Source organism: Heterodontus francisci, chromosome 14 (genome assembly GCF_036365525.1).
Source record: "Heterodontus francisci isolate sHetFra1 chromosome 14, sHetFra1.hap1, whole genome shotgun sequence".
NCBI classification, from domain to species: Eukaryota; Metazoa; Chordata; class Chondrichthyes; order Heterodontiformes; family Heterodontidae; genus Heterodontus; species Heterodontus francisci.
The window spans coordinates 63,845,621-63,861,241 of NC_090384.1; the positions used below are offsets into that span (position 1 = coordinate 63,845,621).

The 15,621-nt window shown below is 44.3% G+C and overlaps 1 protein-coding gene across 5 annotated transcripts in view; it reads right to left on the minus strand.

The window, feature by feature from the left end:
• LOC137377078 (DENN domain-containing protein 2B-like) overlaps positions 1-15,621 on the minus strand; it is a 565,382-nt gene that overhangs the window by 438,547 nt on the left and 111,214 nt on the right. The window contains exon 1 of one of the 5 annotated variants that reach the window (XM_068046346.1): positions 6,453-6,552. The exons of the other annotated variants lie outside the window; for them this stretch is intronic. The gene's annotated coding sequence lies outside the window, so the exon portion shown is untranslated. Of the gene's footprint in view, positions 1-6,452; positions 6,553-15,621 lie in introns of those variants that run through there. 5 annotated transcript variants of the gene reach the window in all.

Genomic DNA, 15,621 nt, shown 5'->3' on the forward strand with positions numbered 1-15,621 from the left:
GGACCAGGTGCTGGAAGGTGGATTAGAATGGACGGCTAGTTTTTTCAGCCGGCGCAGACACGATGGGCTGAATGGCTTCTTTCTGTGCCGTAACTTTTCTTTGGTTCCGATAGAGAATGCACTGTCCCATGACTCTCCTACACCTTCCACCAGCGCAGATACTTTCACCTCAGTGGGTTTCCACTCAGCTTCAGAATCAATGTCACAAGCTGGTGAAAGCACTGCAAATGCGCCCAAGCAGCTGGCTGTGGCTGAGACAGCTGAGCCGTCTGACAGTCAGAGGACTGTGGGTGGCCAGGTCCATGCTGAGCCCCAGGCTGATGACGAGTCTCTGGGGTGCAGGGCATGCTGGAGTTGCAGAGAGAGGTAAGACAACATCTAGTGGAGATGCCAGAGGCCAAGCAAAGCCATGAGCAGACAATACAGGAGTCCATTCATGCCATGACTGCTGCCATGTCTCAGGCATGTGAGTGCATGGCTTCCTCCATCGAGAGGTTGACAATCCTCATGGAGAGCCAGATCCCACAGACCTGCACACCATCACCTTGGCCATGAGCTCAACACAGCAGTGACAAGGTTAGAGAAGGACGAGGCACCTGAAGTCTTCTCCAGCTGCATGTCCTTCTCTGGTCAGCAGGAAGGTTCATGTGATCCTTGAAAGGGAGGAGAGGCTGGCCTCCTCAGCTAGGGGCTCCCCTCGGGGCACTCCGAGCATGAACAGCTGCTCCTCAGCTCCTCCAGCAGTGAGCCCAGTTCCAGCAGCTGCAATGCCTGAGAGGAGTCCTGTAGCCAGAGGACGGCCGCCAAAGTCATCCCAGGCTAAGAGGCAGCCTGATTAGCAGCTGGGCTGGAGGAAGGCTGCTGGCACCGGGTTCACACCTCGTAGAAGAACTCGTAAACGTATAAAGAAAATCACCTAAACATACTTTGGTGGGGGGGGTTCGTGGGTGTTTGATAGCTAACATGTGATGCTTCATATAAAGTTCTTTTGTTCAAGCCATTAACGTTCAATGTGTAAAAGTGGTTATTCTATCGTGCCTTAATTGTGAACTGCTGACTTCACCCTTCCCCCTTCGTGGAATGCCAATGTAAGCACAGCCTTCATTTAAGTATAAGCTCCCATGGGAACCAGCGTGTGTTTCAGCTGGGCGCTAGGCATGGAACACAAATGGAAAGCAGGCAACAGACTACATGTGAGTCTTTATTGGTATCTCTGAGTGGACATCAGGGTGGCTGGAAGCGGGTAATTTTAAGATTGTCTCTTGCCTCCTTGGCACGTCACTCAATCTGCCTAGCCTCAGTGCAAGGGCTTCAGCATCCAGTGCTGCTTGCTCCTCTCCATCCTCCACGACCTCCTCGTTGGTGGAGGAGTGTCGCTCAGGCATATCATTATACAAGGCCTCCCCCCTCTGCAGTGCTAGATAGTGCAGAGCACAGCAGACCACCACAATACACGAGACTCTCGCTGGGGAATACTGCATAGCTCCACCGGATCGATCTAGGCCATGGAATCTCATATTCAGCAGTCCAATGGCCAGCTCAATGGTCGCTCAGATAGAGCCATGGAAAGTGTTGTATCTCTCCTCCACTGCATTATGAGAGCTCCTCAAAAGGAGTGAGCAGCCAAGACATGTCCCCAAGAATCCATCCCTGAAGGTGAGCGGGGAGCCTGAAAAGCTATGACATCTGGGATTGTCAAAGTATCTAGGCATTGTGGCTGCTTCCGGGGAAGCGGGCATACACCTCCAGGAAACACTTTTGGTGGTCGCAGACCAGTTGAACCTTCCTGTTGGTGAAGACGACTGGCCGGCCCATTGGAGCCTTGATGGTCACATGTGTGCAGTCTATCACACCTTACACCTGGGGAAATCCAGTGATGGCCCTCTCTGCCTGACAGTCAGGGTCAGTCCGGTAGCACACATAGTCGTCAGCCTTCTTGAACAGGGCATTGGTCACCTCCTTGATGCAGCAGTGGGCTGTTGCCTGGGAGAACCCACACATGTCCCCAGTGGATCCTTGGAAGGATTCAGGTGCATAAAAGTGTCACTGTGATCTTCAGGGCCACTGGCATAGGATGACCCCAAATCTCATAGGTCACAAATTGTTCTGCAGCAAAGCACATAAGTCGGTGATGGTCTCCCTGGAGAGGCGTAGTTTACGCTGAGAATGCCGCTCAGACACTTAGAGGTAGCGGATTCGAGTCCTGTACACTCTCTGGTGCAGGTAGGCCCTTCTTGGCATGACTGACTGCTGCTGCTCTTGTCGTGGAGCTTCAAGGTCAGGTTCAGCTGCCTCTTGGCTCTCCCTTCATCCAATGTGTCGCATCAAGCCATGGGGGTCCAAAATGACAGGATGTGTGAGACCCATGCAAAGTGATAAGTGGGCCCACAGAGCGATGTCAATGCAGAGATGCCCCTGCCCTGGCAACTGAGGTTTTGCTACTTCTCCAGGCAGAATCCCACATGGCTGTCAGTGCCCACCCTTGCTGATGGTCAACCCTCTCATTCAGCAGTATGGGCAAACACACATATCACTCAATAGTTTGTTCACCAGATACAGCCACCCAAACCCAAGCATTCCCCTGCCTTGCAGAGCCCCTGTGACCCTGACCACACCCCCCCCCCCCCCGCAGAGCCCCCGAGACACCGACCCACCCCTTGCAGAGCCCCCGAGACCCCGACCCCCCCACTGCAGAGTCCCCGAGACCCCGACCCCCCCACTGCAGAGACCCTGAGATACCGACCTCCTCTTTTGCAGATCCCCTGAGACTCCAAGCTGCAGAGACCCCTAGACCCCCCCTTGCAGAGCCCCCGAGACCCCAACCACCCCCTTGCAGAGCCTTTCGAGACCCGGATTCCCTTTGCAGAGCGCATAGCACTACAGTCTGAAAATGGCCTCCACAACTTCCTCTCCCCCTGTGCAGTGCTGGTCATGGCTGCCTCCCCATCGCAGCACTGAGGTCTCGCCTTTGTGCCGCCAGCTTTCAACAGTCATGAACCCAATGCCCACTTAATCCAAATTCCCCCATTAAATTGCGACAAATGAGATGCTAATGTATTGAAAATAAATGTTCCACAATTTAATATACATTTCCATCATGTCCGTGCGACAATGCTGCGTTGGTGCTCTCCCGCCATTGACTAAATCCAGAACCGACGTCATGAAGCCGGATTTCCGGGTGAGCGCTTTCAACATGATTCTACAGCCCTGCACCGACCATTCCCACTTCAAGCAGCTGCACAAAATTCTGTGCACTGTTTTTGTGCAGGCAAAGGTATGCCCTGTCCACAAAAAGCATGATAAATCCAATCCAGCCAATTACCACCCCATCAGTCTACTCTCAATCAACAACAAAGTGGTGGAAGGTGTCACTGAAAGTGCTATCAAGCAGCACTTACTCAGCAATAACCTGCTCACCGGTGCTGAGTTTAGGTCACTCAGCTCCTGACCTCATTACAGCCTTGGTCCAAAACTGGACAAAACAGCTGAACTCCAGAAGTGAGGAGAGAGTGACTTCACATCAAAGAAGCATATCACTTGAGTGTGGCATCAAGGAGTCCTAGTAAAACTGAAGTCAATGGGAATCAGGGGGAAAACCTTCCATTGGTTGGAGTCATACCTAGCATAAAGGAAGATGGTTGTGGTTGTTAGATGGCAATCATCTCAGCTCCAGAACCTCGCTTCAGGAGTTTCTTAGGGTAGAGTCGCATTCCAACCATCTTCAGCTGCTTCCCTCCATCATAAAAGGTCAGAAATGGGAATGTTAGCTGATAATTGCGCAGTGTTCAGTACCATTCGGAACTCCTCCGATACGGAAGCAGTCTGGGCCAGCATGCAGCAAGACCTGGACATTATTCAGGTCTGGGCTGAAAATTGGCAAGTAATATTCATGCCAGGCAATGACCATTTCCAACAAGAGAATATCTAACCAGCTCCCTAGACATTCAACAGCATTACCATTGTTGAACCCCAACTCCCCCCCCACCAACATCCTGGGGGTCAACACTGGCCAGAAACTGAACTGGACCAGCCATATAAATACTGTGGCTACAAGAGCAGGTTGGAGGCTAGGAATCCTGCAGCGAGTAACTCACCTCCTGACTCCCCAAAGCCTGTCCATCATCTACAAGGCACAAGTCAGGAGTGTGATGGAATATTCTCCACTTGCCTGGATGGGTGCAGCTCCAGCAACACTCAAGAAGTTTGACACCATCCAGGACAAAGCAGCTCACTTGATTGTATGTAGCTGGGGTGCCATTCACTCCCTCCACCACCGACGCACAGTGGCAACAACGTGTACCAACTACAAAGAAGCCCTGCAGCAACTCATCAAGGCTTTTTCGACTTTAACTTCCAAACCCACAACCTCTACCCCCTAGAAGGACAAGGGCAGCAGACAGATGGGAACACCACCACCTGCAAGTTCCCCTCCAAGTCACATACCATGCTGACTCGGGACTACATCACCGTTCCTTCACTGAGTAAAAATTCTAGAACTCCCTTCCTAACAGCACTGCGGGTGTACCTGCACCAGTTCTGTCCTGTATTCCACCTGGTAAATAATGACTAAGTGTAACCAGTGCGTTATCCTACACTGTACCTCATGCACTATGTACTAACAGAGCAGTCTAGATGCAGATTATCAGCCTTGGGCAATAGATGGTGCATGAATTAGAAAAATTAAAGTATTTCACAGAAAAGCTGCTTTTCTATAGAACTTTTAAATACATATGAAGAATTATTATAACAATCAAATTACACATAGTATGTGTAAAGTTGTCATAACACATTTTTTCCCTAATGGTTAAATTATTAATTTAAATACAAGCCAGATCTAAAGGCTAAGTCTGGATTCTGAAAAAAAAACAGTAGCTGGATACCGAGCACAAAGATTAATCTAGGGTTGGGATTATTCCATGAGTGTATTTTGGAAGTTATTGTCCCACTAGAAAGTCACATGCTTTTCTTGTTAATGAAGCTAACCTCAGTTCTAGCCATAGTCCCAAAGGACCATAGGCATCTCTCCCCATTAGCGAGACAGTTGATAACGTATAGCTTGAGGTTTACCACTCCCCAAGCGTGGGGAAAGGTGGAGACAGGCCTCCATGAACTACCACAGCCAGGACAGGAATTGAACTCGCACCATTGGCGTCTTTCTGTATCGTACTCTAGCCATCTAGCCAACTAAGCTAACCCCCCAATCTCAATTCAGTAGCACAAAAAAAATTATATAAGGCACTTAGCACCAATTAATCAGAACTTTGTGTTGGGACTAAAAATAACCAGATAATTGAAACTATGAGATTCCATCATTTTAAAATCTGGGCTGAATCATTAATGCCTATTTTCATAATGCACACCTGCCATGCAGGTGCCCATTCACTCTCGGAAAGTTTTGATCAATTTATGGTGATAAGTCTAAAAGCAGGACTGAGATGGAAAACCTGATGCAAGGCAGACATTTCCTGTTTCAAAAACAGGGGAAATATCTTAAGTCAGCAAAAACAAAAATGGAAATACAGTAAAAACACCTTATAAAGGCATTCTTAACCTGAAATCTTCAGTAGTTTGTTGTCAAGAGAACTAGACAAGGGCTACAACACCTCAATACACAATGGTTAGTAAAGAAACAAGAGGTTGACAAGTCCAGACAAAAGGACCTCCTCCATCTCCATCCTTCCATGTGGGAGTGAAGCTTGCAGCGAGCCGGCAGCTGAGGTAGAAATGCCTCCACAGCCTTGGCTGAATTTGCTTTCAATTAGTTCCAGGTGTTCTACTGGCTACAAGGAACAGTGAAGGCCGACAGCAACATCTCCCATTCACAACACAAAACAGCAGCAAACCAATCACAACCACACTTCATTGTTTGGCAGTAGACAAAAGGCACACTGTATAGAAAGTACAAGAAAGCGACAGAGTATGCTGTTTGCCCTAGCCCAGGGATAAAGAGAAGGAAAATGGTTGAGAATATCAATGAACTATGCAATAGTTCACATGCTAATGTGAGTAAAACAAGAACTGTCTTCTTCACCTTCTTTAATCAAAAGATTCAGAGACCCAGTCGGGAAATAGTGAATGGCAGAACTAAAATTAAAAAATGTAATCACATATTCAAACTTTTAAAATTGCAGGTATCCATTTACAATCTTTTAGAAGAACTTTAAATAAAGACAAGCTCAAAATAATCAGTTTTAGAGAGAAAAAAATCCTTTAAAAACCTTTTAAAGCTAGTCCTGCAGCAAATCGCCAAATATGGCTATATTTGCATTTAGTTAATAATTTTTCCTCAATATTTGTCTAATAGAATCCAACTGTTCTTTTCAGCATGACATCAGCTTTCAGAGTTAGATATGCCAGAATGCTGGTGAAAACAAGGGGCCCTCCAAAATGCTGAAAATCACTTTAGCAACGTGCCACAAGCCCTGAAGTAAACATAGTTCTCCTTTTATTACCTGCAATGCGCTGCGCCTTCCTCTCCCCTCCATTCCGGTTTGTATTTCCCAGACAAGCCTCCCTATTAGCTGAACTGCTGCTAACAGTAGTTTAGACTCTGATGCCTACTAGGCTTCCCACAACTCCCTCACATGACCTTTCACAGCACACTTCCAACTAAAACGATTGCAGAATGCTGACAGGCTGGGCTAGTCACCATAGTAACTGTTGTCCCTGCTTGCAATTCTGGGAGGGTTCCATGAAACGGCATATGCCTTTTGATTAAAAAGTTTTGCAAGAGCTGTGCTCCTCCCTCTCTGAAGTAGAACGAGCGAATGAGCTTCCAAACCAATCTCTTCTGAAAAGTATGGAAGCGGCTCCTCTCAAGATATCGCGTTAACGTTTTTGTGTGTAGATGAAACAATAAAGCATTTACCAGCATTCTGTTCTCAGAGGATGAAGAATATCTCCTCGCTTCAATTCTCTCTTTTTAAATTAACATGCAGGCTTTGCCTAAATGTAATAAGGTCAGATGAATAGTGCTGGAGGTATTCACAGGCATGGCCAGCTACCCAACCGAGACATGTTCAATGCGGTCCTTTCTGTACCTTCGTAAAAGCTTATGGTTTGCGAGTTTGGGTTCAGGCATTTGGCATCTTGTTATTAAAGTTTATCTAATAACCTATTTATCTGCTCCCTTATTTTACTTGGTGATTTTTTGTGCTTACTGGTGTGAAGGATGTCGGCATCAGCAAGGATAGCACTCTAATTTTTTTGCACCTAAGGCTAACAGTAAGTACGCCATGGTCAGGTACAGTACAAAAGAGATTACCTCAACTGTATATTTCTATCATTGCTGTGTTTGCCTGGATGCCATATGCCTCTAAATTATATATTATAAGATAGGTCCGTAAAGTTTACTTTTATTTGTATTCAGCTTGGATGAGTGGCACATTATCAGTAGTAGGGTAGCTCACTGCGTCTCCCCTCAATATTTTGTTCCTCACTGGTTTACATGATTCTCTAATATGTAATATATCTATGTGTCTCTAAAGCCACTTTGTAGTAAAGCTGAAGGTTTATTGTTTAGTAAATTCTATTTCCAGCCATCACCAGCTCAGAACTTCAGCCAATTGTGGCAATATTCTTTCACTTTCTGTAAGCTTTATCATCTTTACAAAGGAAAAATACTTTTTAGAAGTAACAAGAGGGCAAAGCTCTAAGATAATCACAAAAGAATTAAAGTGAAGCCTCGAAACAAATTCTTTAGACAAAGGGTGGTCAGAAAATGGAATTTTCTGCCACATACCAGTACTGATTTCTTTTTAAAAGGAAATTGGATTTTTCCTTAAAATGAGGATTATAGGGTACAGGACGGAACAGGAGAGTGGGATTAGAGTAGATGGCATACGTGGAGAAAAACACTGTAGCTGAAGTGATAGTCTGTTTCTATACTGTAACATTCTATGATTCTCATGAATGGAATCTGTTTTAAAATGGTTTTAAAAAATTGATGTGACTTAGAAAAAGCATTGAAACTTTCAGTTATTTGCATCTTGTACATTCACACATACCGTAACATCAATAATCTGAAATGGCATTGTAATTCTGCAGTTAATGTAATAGAAGTAAGAAGGAATATAAAACAGGGCGAGTGAGACTCGGTGAGTTGCTCTTGCAGAGAGCCAGCATGGACACAACGGGCCGAATGGCCTCCTTCTGTGCTGTAACAATTCTATGATTCTCGGAAATTCTAAGATGTTCTATAGCCACATAAATTACAAAAGGAAAATTGAAGTAGGAATAGGACCACTAAAGGATAAGTACGATAAACTCAGAGGTAATGAGAGAAAAATGGTAGAAGTATTGAATAACTGCTTCGCCTCAGTTTTTACTAAAGAAGATAACAAAATAGATACTACACTAGAAGATGAGCTTAAAAAGTATATGAATACAGTTGGGATAGAAAGGGAGAAAATAATTGACAAACTAGCAAGACTAAAAGAGGATAAAACTCTGGGTCTGGATGGTATGCACCTACGCATACTCAAGGAAACTAGGGAGGATCTAGCAAAGGCACTAGTTTATATATATAAAAGTTCCATAGCAGAGGGGTTAGTGCCCGAGGATTGGTAGACATCTAATTTAGAATCATAGAAGGTTTATGGCACAGGAAAAGGCCACTTGGCCCATCGTGTCTGCGCCAGCCGAAAAAAAAGAGCCACCGAGTCTAATCCCACTTTCCAGCATTTGATCCGTAGCCCTACAGGTTACGGCACTTCAGGTGCACATCCAGGCACTTTTTAAATGAGATGAGGTTTTCTGCCTCTACCACTCTTTCAAGCAGTGAGTTCCAGATCCCCCACCACCCTCTGGGTGAAAACGTTTTTCTTCATCGCCTCTCTAATTCTTCTACCAATCACTTTAAATCTATGCCCCCTAGTCATTGACCTCTCTGCTAAGGTAAATAGGCCCTTCTCATCCACTCTATCCAGGCCCCTCACAATTTTGTTCAATCAAATCTCCCCTCAGCCTCCTCTGTTCCAAGGAGAACAACCTCAGCCTATCCAATCTTTCCTCATAGCTGCATTTTTCCAGTCCTGGTAACATCCTCATAAATCTCCTCTGTACTCCAGTGCAATGACATCCTTTCTGTAATGAGGTGACCAGAACTGCACGCAGTACTCAAGTTGTAAACTAATATTTTATATAGTTCAGCATAACCTCCCTACTCTTATATTCTATGCCTCAGCTAATAAAGGAAAGGATTCCATATACCTTCTTAACTACCTTATCGACCTGTCCTGCTACCTTCAGGGATCTGTGGGCATACAGATTTTGTTCCTTTATAAAAAAGGAATTTTGTTCCTTTATTTAAAAAAAGGGAGAGAGAACATCTGGGAACTTTAGGCCAGTCAACTTAGCGTCAATGATAGGAAAGATGCTGAAACCTATACTTAAGTGAAGTGATAGAAAAGCATCTAGAGACAGAAAATATAATAAAAAATAGTCAGCATGGATTCCAAAAGGCTGAGTCAAGCTTAACTAAGCTGATAGAATTCATTAAAACCATATTGGAAAGAATAGATAAGGGTAATGCAGTAGATGTTATTTACTTGGATTTTCATAAGGCCTTTGATAAGGTGCACAGTAAGCTTTTGACAATGTTTAGGGCATGTGGAGTCAGAGGACACATAGCTGAATGGATAGCAAATTGGCCAAAAAATGGAAAGTAGGGGTAAGTGGTAGTCATTCGGATTGGAGGAAGGTAGAAAGTGGTGTTCCACAAGGATCAGAGCTGGGACCACTTTTATTCATAATTTAGATTCTTAATTTAGACTTAGGAACAAGTAGCTCAATATCAAAATTTACAGATGATACCATACTGAGAGATATAGCTAATACTGAGGAAGAATGCAACATAATACAAGAAGACATTAGAAAACTTGCAGACTGGGCAGTTAAGTGGCAAATGAACTTTAGCATGGATAAATGTGAGGAAATTGGCAGGAAAAATAGAAACAACGCCTACACCTTAGAAAATAAGAAACTGAATGGGGTAGAAGAACAAAGGGATTTAGTGATGCAAGGTAATAAATCATTAAAAGCAGCACTGAAGGTCAGCAGAACAGTTCAAATTCTAACAAAGCACTGGGATTTATATCAAGGCATACAAAATCCAAAACTGGTGAAGTTGTGTTAAACTTCTATAGAACCCCAGTCAGGCCGCTCTTAGAGTACTGTGCACAGTTCTGGTATCCATACTATAAAAAGGAAATAGAAGCACTGGAGAAAGTGCAGAATGTTTTATAAGGATGGTATCAGAACTGAGAGATTACAGCTATTAGGAAAGATTGAACAGGTTGGGCCTTGGCAGCTGAAGGCATGGCCACCACATCCTAACTTATGTCCTCACAAATGTGGCATTTTCCATTTCACATCTCAGTCACCCTTCTTGCCTTCCTGCATGAGATGGTTCCATTACTGAAGGCTTTACGTTCTAAATGACATTAAAAATTATTTGGATTGAGCCATACTGAATGGATTTCACATAATGGAAGTTTTATTATTTTGTTGGATTAGATTTGAAACCTATTTGAAACAAGTTAAAAAACAGTTCTGGTTCAGGACTCAATGGTTGGACAGTCAGCAATTCTCTTTGGGGAGTTAGTGATTCTCTGTTTGGGAAGACAGTAGGAGGAATTTTAACCTGGAAGAGCACATGGGTTTGGCTGTGGGCGGGAGGAGTTAAATCCACCAAAAACACAGTTTTAAGTTTAAAATCGCATCCAGGGGTTTCCCGGGCTATCTGCAATTCACCTTTGAAAGCAATGCAATAACACAACGGCCATTGAGAGGGCTGATTAAAACTCATTGAAATACTGCAATAAACACTCTACTCACAGCTGCTTTCTTGCCTACTAGCAGGAAAGGGTATATTTACAGTACTTTTGCTGAGAGTTTACTTTCTACATTCTGTAGGTTTTCTGAATTGCATCAGGATAGGTGGTGCCTTGGCTTCCTTAGATTTCACCTCAGAAGAGGCACAATATGACCAGCAGCTGTCTGTTGTTGAGAGACCTGCAACTGCACAGCAGAAGGGGACCAGCAGCAACAGCCCACTGTTGAGAGACCAGCAGCTGCACAGCAGAGAGGGGAGCACAGATGGATGCAACTCGAAGGGAGCACTTCCTGCGTCACAGGGTGTACAGACAGAGGCTGGGTTTTCTTGACATGTTGAAACAGCGGTGTGTCAGGTTGTTGTTTCAGGTGGTAGCATATTCTGCAGCCTCATAGAAGAAGACATGCTCCCTGCTGGGCCTATTGGCTAAGCATTACCAGTACCTTCCAGGGTTCTGCTGGAGACATATCCAGGATTTTTCAGCCAGTGCCCCACAAAATGTATACGACAGCCTGATGGTTTGTTTGCCAGTGCCAGCAATTATGTGAATTTCGCCTGCGATGACTAGGGTCAGAATGAGCGGTTGCTTGGGTTTACATCTCTGGCTAGCTTCCCACAGGTGCAGAGCATCATTGACTGCACACATGTGACAATCTGTGCATCCCCAAGTAAACAAGGAGTACTTGTGAATCACATGGACTTCCACCCTATCAATGTACAGCTGGTGTGCAACCACAGAAAGATATTTCTGCAGGTTTGTGCAAGATTCTCTGGAAGCTGCCATGATGCTTTTGTCCTGCAGCAATCCAAGCTCTCCGACCTCTTTGCACCCGCAAGCAAACATTCATGGTGGCTGCGAGGAGTTAAGGGATACCCACTTCAAATTTGGCTTGATACATGTCAGAAACCTGACCAAGGAAGCCCAACAGCACTACAATGAATATCATATTGCTACTAAATGTTTGACCAAGTAAGCCTTTGGCATGCTGAAGATGCACTTCAGCTGCCGAGACAGATCTGGAGGCACCCTTCAATACGCAGCAGCCAAGGTGTCCAGAATGGTTGGGGTGAGCTGCACTCTGCACAACATTGCATAACAGCGAGGTATAAACCTGCAAGAGGAACATGGCGCAGACTGCAGACGATTCCAAGGAGGAGGAGGAAGAAAATGAGGAGAATGAGGAGAAGGGCGGTAATGAGGGAAATGGAGCACCAGCTGGCGGCACAGTGGCGCAAGGGCGGCACAGTGGCGCAGTGGTTAGCACCACAGCCTCACAGCTCCAGCGACCTGGGTTCAATTCTGGGTACTGCATGTGTGGAGTTTGCAAGTTCTCCCTGTGTCTGCGTGTGTTTCCTCCGGGTGCTCTGGTTTCCTCCCACAGCCAAAAGACTTGCAGGTTGATAGGTAAATAGGCCATTATAAATTGCCCCTAGTATAGATAGGTAGTAGGGGAATATAGGGACAGGTGAGGATGTGGTAGGAATATGGGATTAGTGTAGGATTAGTATAAATGGGTGGTTAATGGTCGGCACAGACTCGGTGGGCTGAAGGGCCTGTTTCAGTGCTGTATCTCTAAATCAAAAAAAAAATCAAGCTGTTCACATGCTGCTCGGGATGCCTAAAATCATCCATTTATTCAGGCTGCCTGGGTCAGAATTCAAAATGATCAAAAAATATAAACTTTGCAAACAACACCTCACAATTTTGTAATGTTGCGCAATGGGAGAAGGTCTCTCAGTGATTTACAAGGAAGAGCACAGGAGATAGAGTGAAAGACAAGTAAGGTGGAAATGCTGGTGGTGGGGTGGGGGGAACCTTGTCTTTGAAATGAGATTTTATCATGATTTTGAATTTTAATCTCTTTGTAAAATATTAAATGCCCTATAAGTGAAGCACAGAGGCAGTGGGTTGGAAAGTCAACTCCAGTTTTGTCACAGTGACAAAGACAATGTGTGTACATGAACATTAGACTGATGAGCATTTGGTATCTTATTAGCTTTATTGGATTTCTGCAATTTAGTATGAAAATGTTGTTAGCAAAAAATGATATCTAGCTCTGTACTTGTTGCTGACCTTCACCTCCTAATATTTTCAGAGCTTTGGCCAAATTCTGCTCCTTCAATTTATCAATTTTTATTAGCAGGACAAGCCATGTGTAAAATGCCCTTTCTCATCTCCTTGTTGAGGAGTTTAACCTTAACTATTGTTTCTTAATGTATTTGCAACATTCCTCACAACTCAAGGGTTCTTTAGATGCCTCATTTGTCTTCCCTGCAGATCCTACTCCAGCACCACCCCAACTCCCCCAACACCCCCACCTTACCCCACAACCTTCAAGTCCTGGAAGACGAAACATAATCTGTTGCTTGGAGTAAAGTTGCTTGGGGCAGGATTGTGAATATTGTGAAAGCCTGAGAATGAACATTGTTTGAAGCTGGACACAACACATAACACAACTGGCCTTTTTGCCCCCTGCCCCCATTCATTATGAAAGTTCAGCCTTGCTGCAAATCTGCATTGGGTAGCTGAACAAACTGCATTGGCTTTGAACTCTAGTGTGTTGTGCATTATCAATGTATTATTTGTGCTCTGCAGTAACTTGCAAGGCATAATTAAAATTGAGATTATAGTTAATAATAATATAGAGGACTGTTTCCCTGTTTAGTTGGATAATGTCTCTTTTAAGTCCACAAATATTCTATCATTTATTTTAGTGTTTGTTCCATTTTATTCCCTCTCCTTTGAAGGAGTTGCCTAGTGCAGGTGTACAGTTCCACAGGTGAGAGCAGCTCTCCAGTTACTCATCCATGTTGACATACTTCATATATGCAGCTTCACAGCGATTGTCAGTTAGTTATGTGACTGTAAAGGGCATCACAACTGAGCTCAATCCTGTCCTCATTCAACAATTGCACAGATTCAGAACTCTGGCTGATTTTTAGTCTCTCTAGAACAGGAACACTGGAACCCAACATTCCTCTACTGTTCTGATGAAAGGTCACAGTCCTGAAACATTAACTCTGCTTCTCTCTCCACAAATGCTGTCAGACCTGTTGAGTATTTCCAGCACTTTTTGTTTTTATTTCAGATTTCCAGCATCTGCAGTATTTTGCTTTTATTCCTCTACTGTTATTCTTGCTGAGATTAGCTAACTCAACACAATTCAAGATTCAATCCTTGGATTTTCTAGCTTGTATGGTGTACTGCCCCACAGCTCAATGCATTTACCCATCAGATCTAGAAAGGGGGTCACTATTTCAATCTTTAAGTGGCTGTTGTTTCCCATTGCTCCTGGGAAAATTACTCATGTTAATTTTTTCACCACAAGGTAAAATTCTGTTCACCTAGCTATCCTGGTGGATTATGGCATTGTTATTCCCACACACTCCTTCACAGAAAGATAATGCATTGGTTTGATTATCCACTTACTCAGTAATAGCCTGCTCATCGATGCTCAGTTTGGGTTCTGCCAGGACCATTCCGCTCTAGACCTCATTACAACTTTGTTCTAAACATAGACGAAAGAGCTGAATTCCAGAGGAGAGGTAAGGGTGACTTTGACATCAAGGCAGCATTTGATCAAGTGTAACATCAAAGAGCCCTAGCAAAATTGAAGTCAATGGGAATCAGGGGGAAACTTTCCACTGGCTGGACTCAAACCTAGCACAAAGGAAGGTGGTTGTGGTTGTTAGAGGTCAATCATCTCAACCCCATGACATCTCTGCAGGAGTTGCTCAGGCCTAACCATCTTCATAAATGACCTTCCCTCTATCATATGGCCATAAGGTCAGAAGTGGGAATGTTCACTGATGATTGCACAATGTTCAATTACATTGGCAACTCCTCGGATAATGAAGCAGTTCATGCCCACAGGCAGTAAGACCTGGACAACAGTCAGGCTTGGGCTGATAAATGACAAGTAACATTTGAGCCACATAAGTGCTAGGCAAAGACCATCTACAACAAGAGATAATCTAACCATCTCCCCTTGACATTCAACTGCATTACCATTGCTGAATCCCGCACTATTGGCATCCTTGGGTGTTAACATTGACCAGAAACTTAACTGGACCAGCCATATAAATACTGTGGCTACAAAAGCAGGTCAGAAGCTGGGAATTCTGCGACAAGTAACTCTACCACCTCCAAGTTTCCCTATAAGTCACTTGGAAATATATTGCTGTTCCTCATTGTCACTGGGTCAAAATCTTGAAACTCCCTATATAACAGCATTGTGGGAGTATCTTTACCCACATGGACTGCAGCGTTTCAAGATGGCTCACCACTGTAGTATAGGGATCTGAAAGGGTTAATGTTTGAAACAGTGAGAGTAACCCCTTCCACTGTAGTGATGATGATGTAATAATAATGGGTATTAGGCTTGGAAACAGCTAGAAACATCATGAGAGGTGTTAGCTGGAACGGCTTAATGAGAGTTATGTACACAAAATAAACAAGTTACTATTTAGCCATACAAAGACATCTGTAAAAAAAGCTCAAACTACACTAACAACAATATATAATATGGCAGCAATGGTGAACACACCTACAAATTATTAAAAGACCTCACCTCATACAGTAACACCAAGAAGACGGCAGATCTCGAAGGGAGACTGCGAAGAGCTCAAGAGCTGCTCTGTAGCCGAAAGAAGACATGAACAGTCAGTGAGTCAGCCATGCAGGCATTCAGGCTGCACACAGAAGCGTGGTGGTCTGTGAGCAGAAACCAGGTCCAGCGATTGGACTGTGAGTCACAGTACTGAGCAATGATCGGGGATCAGGTGAG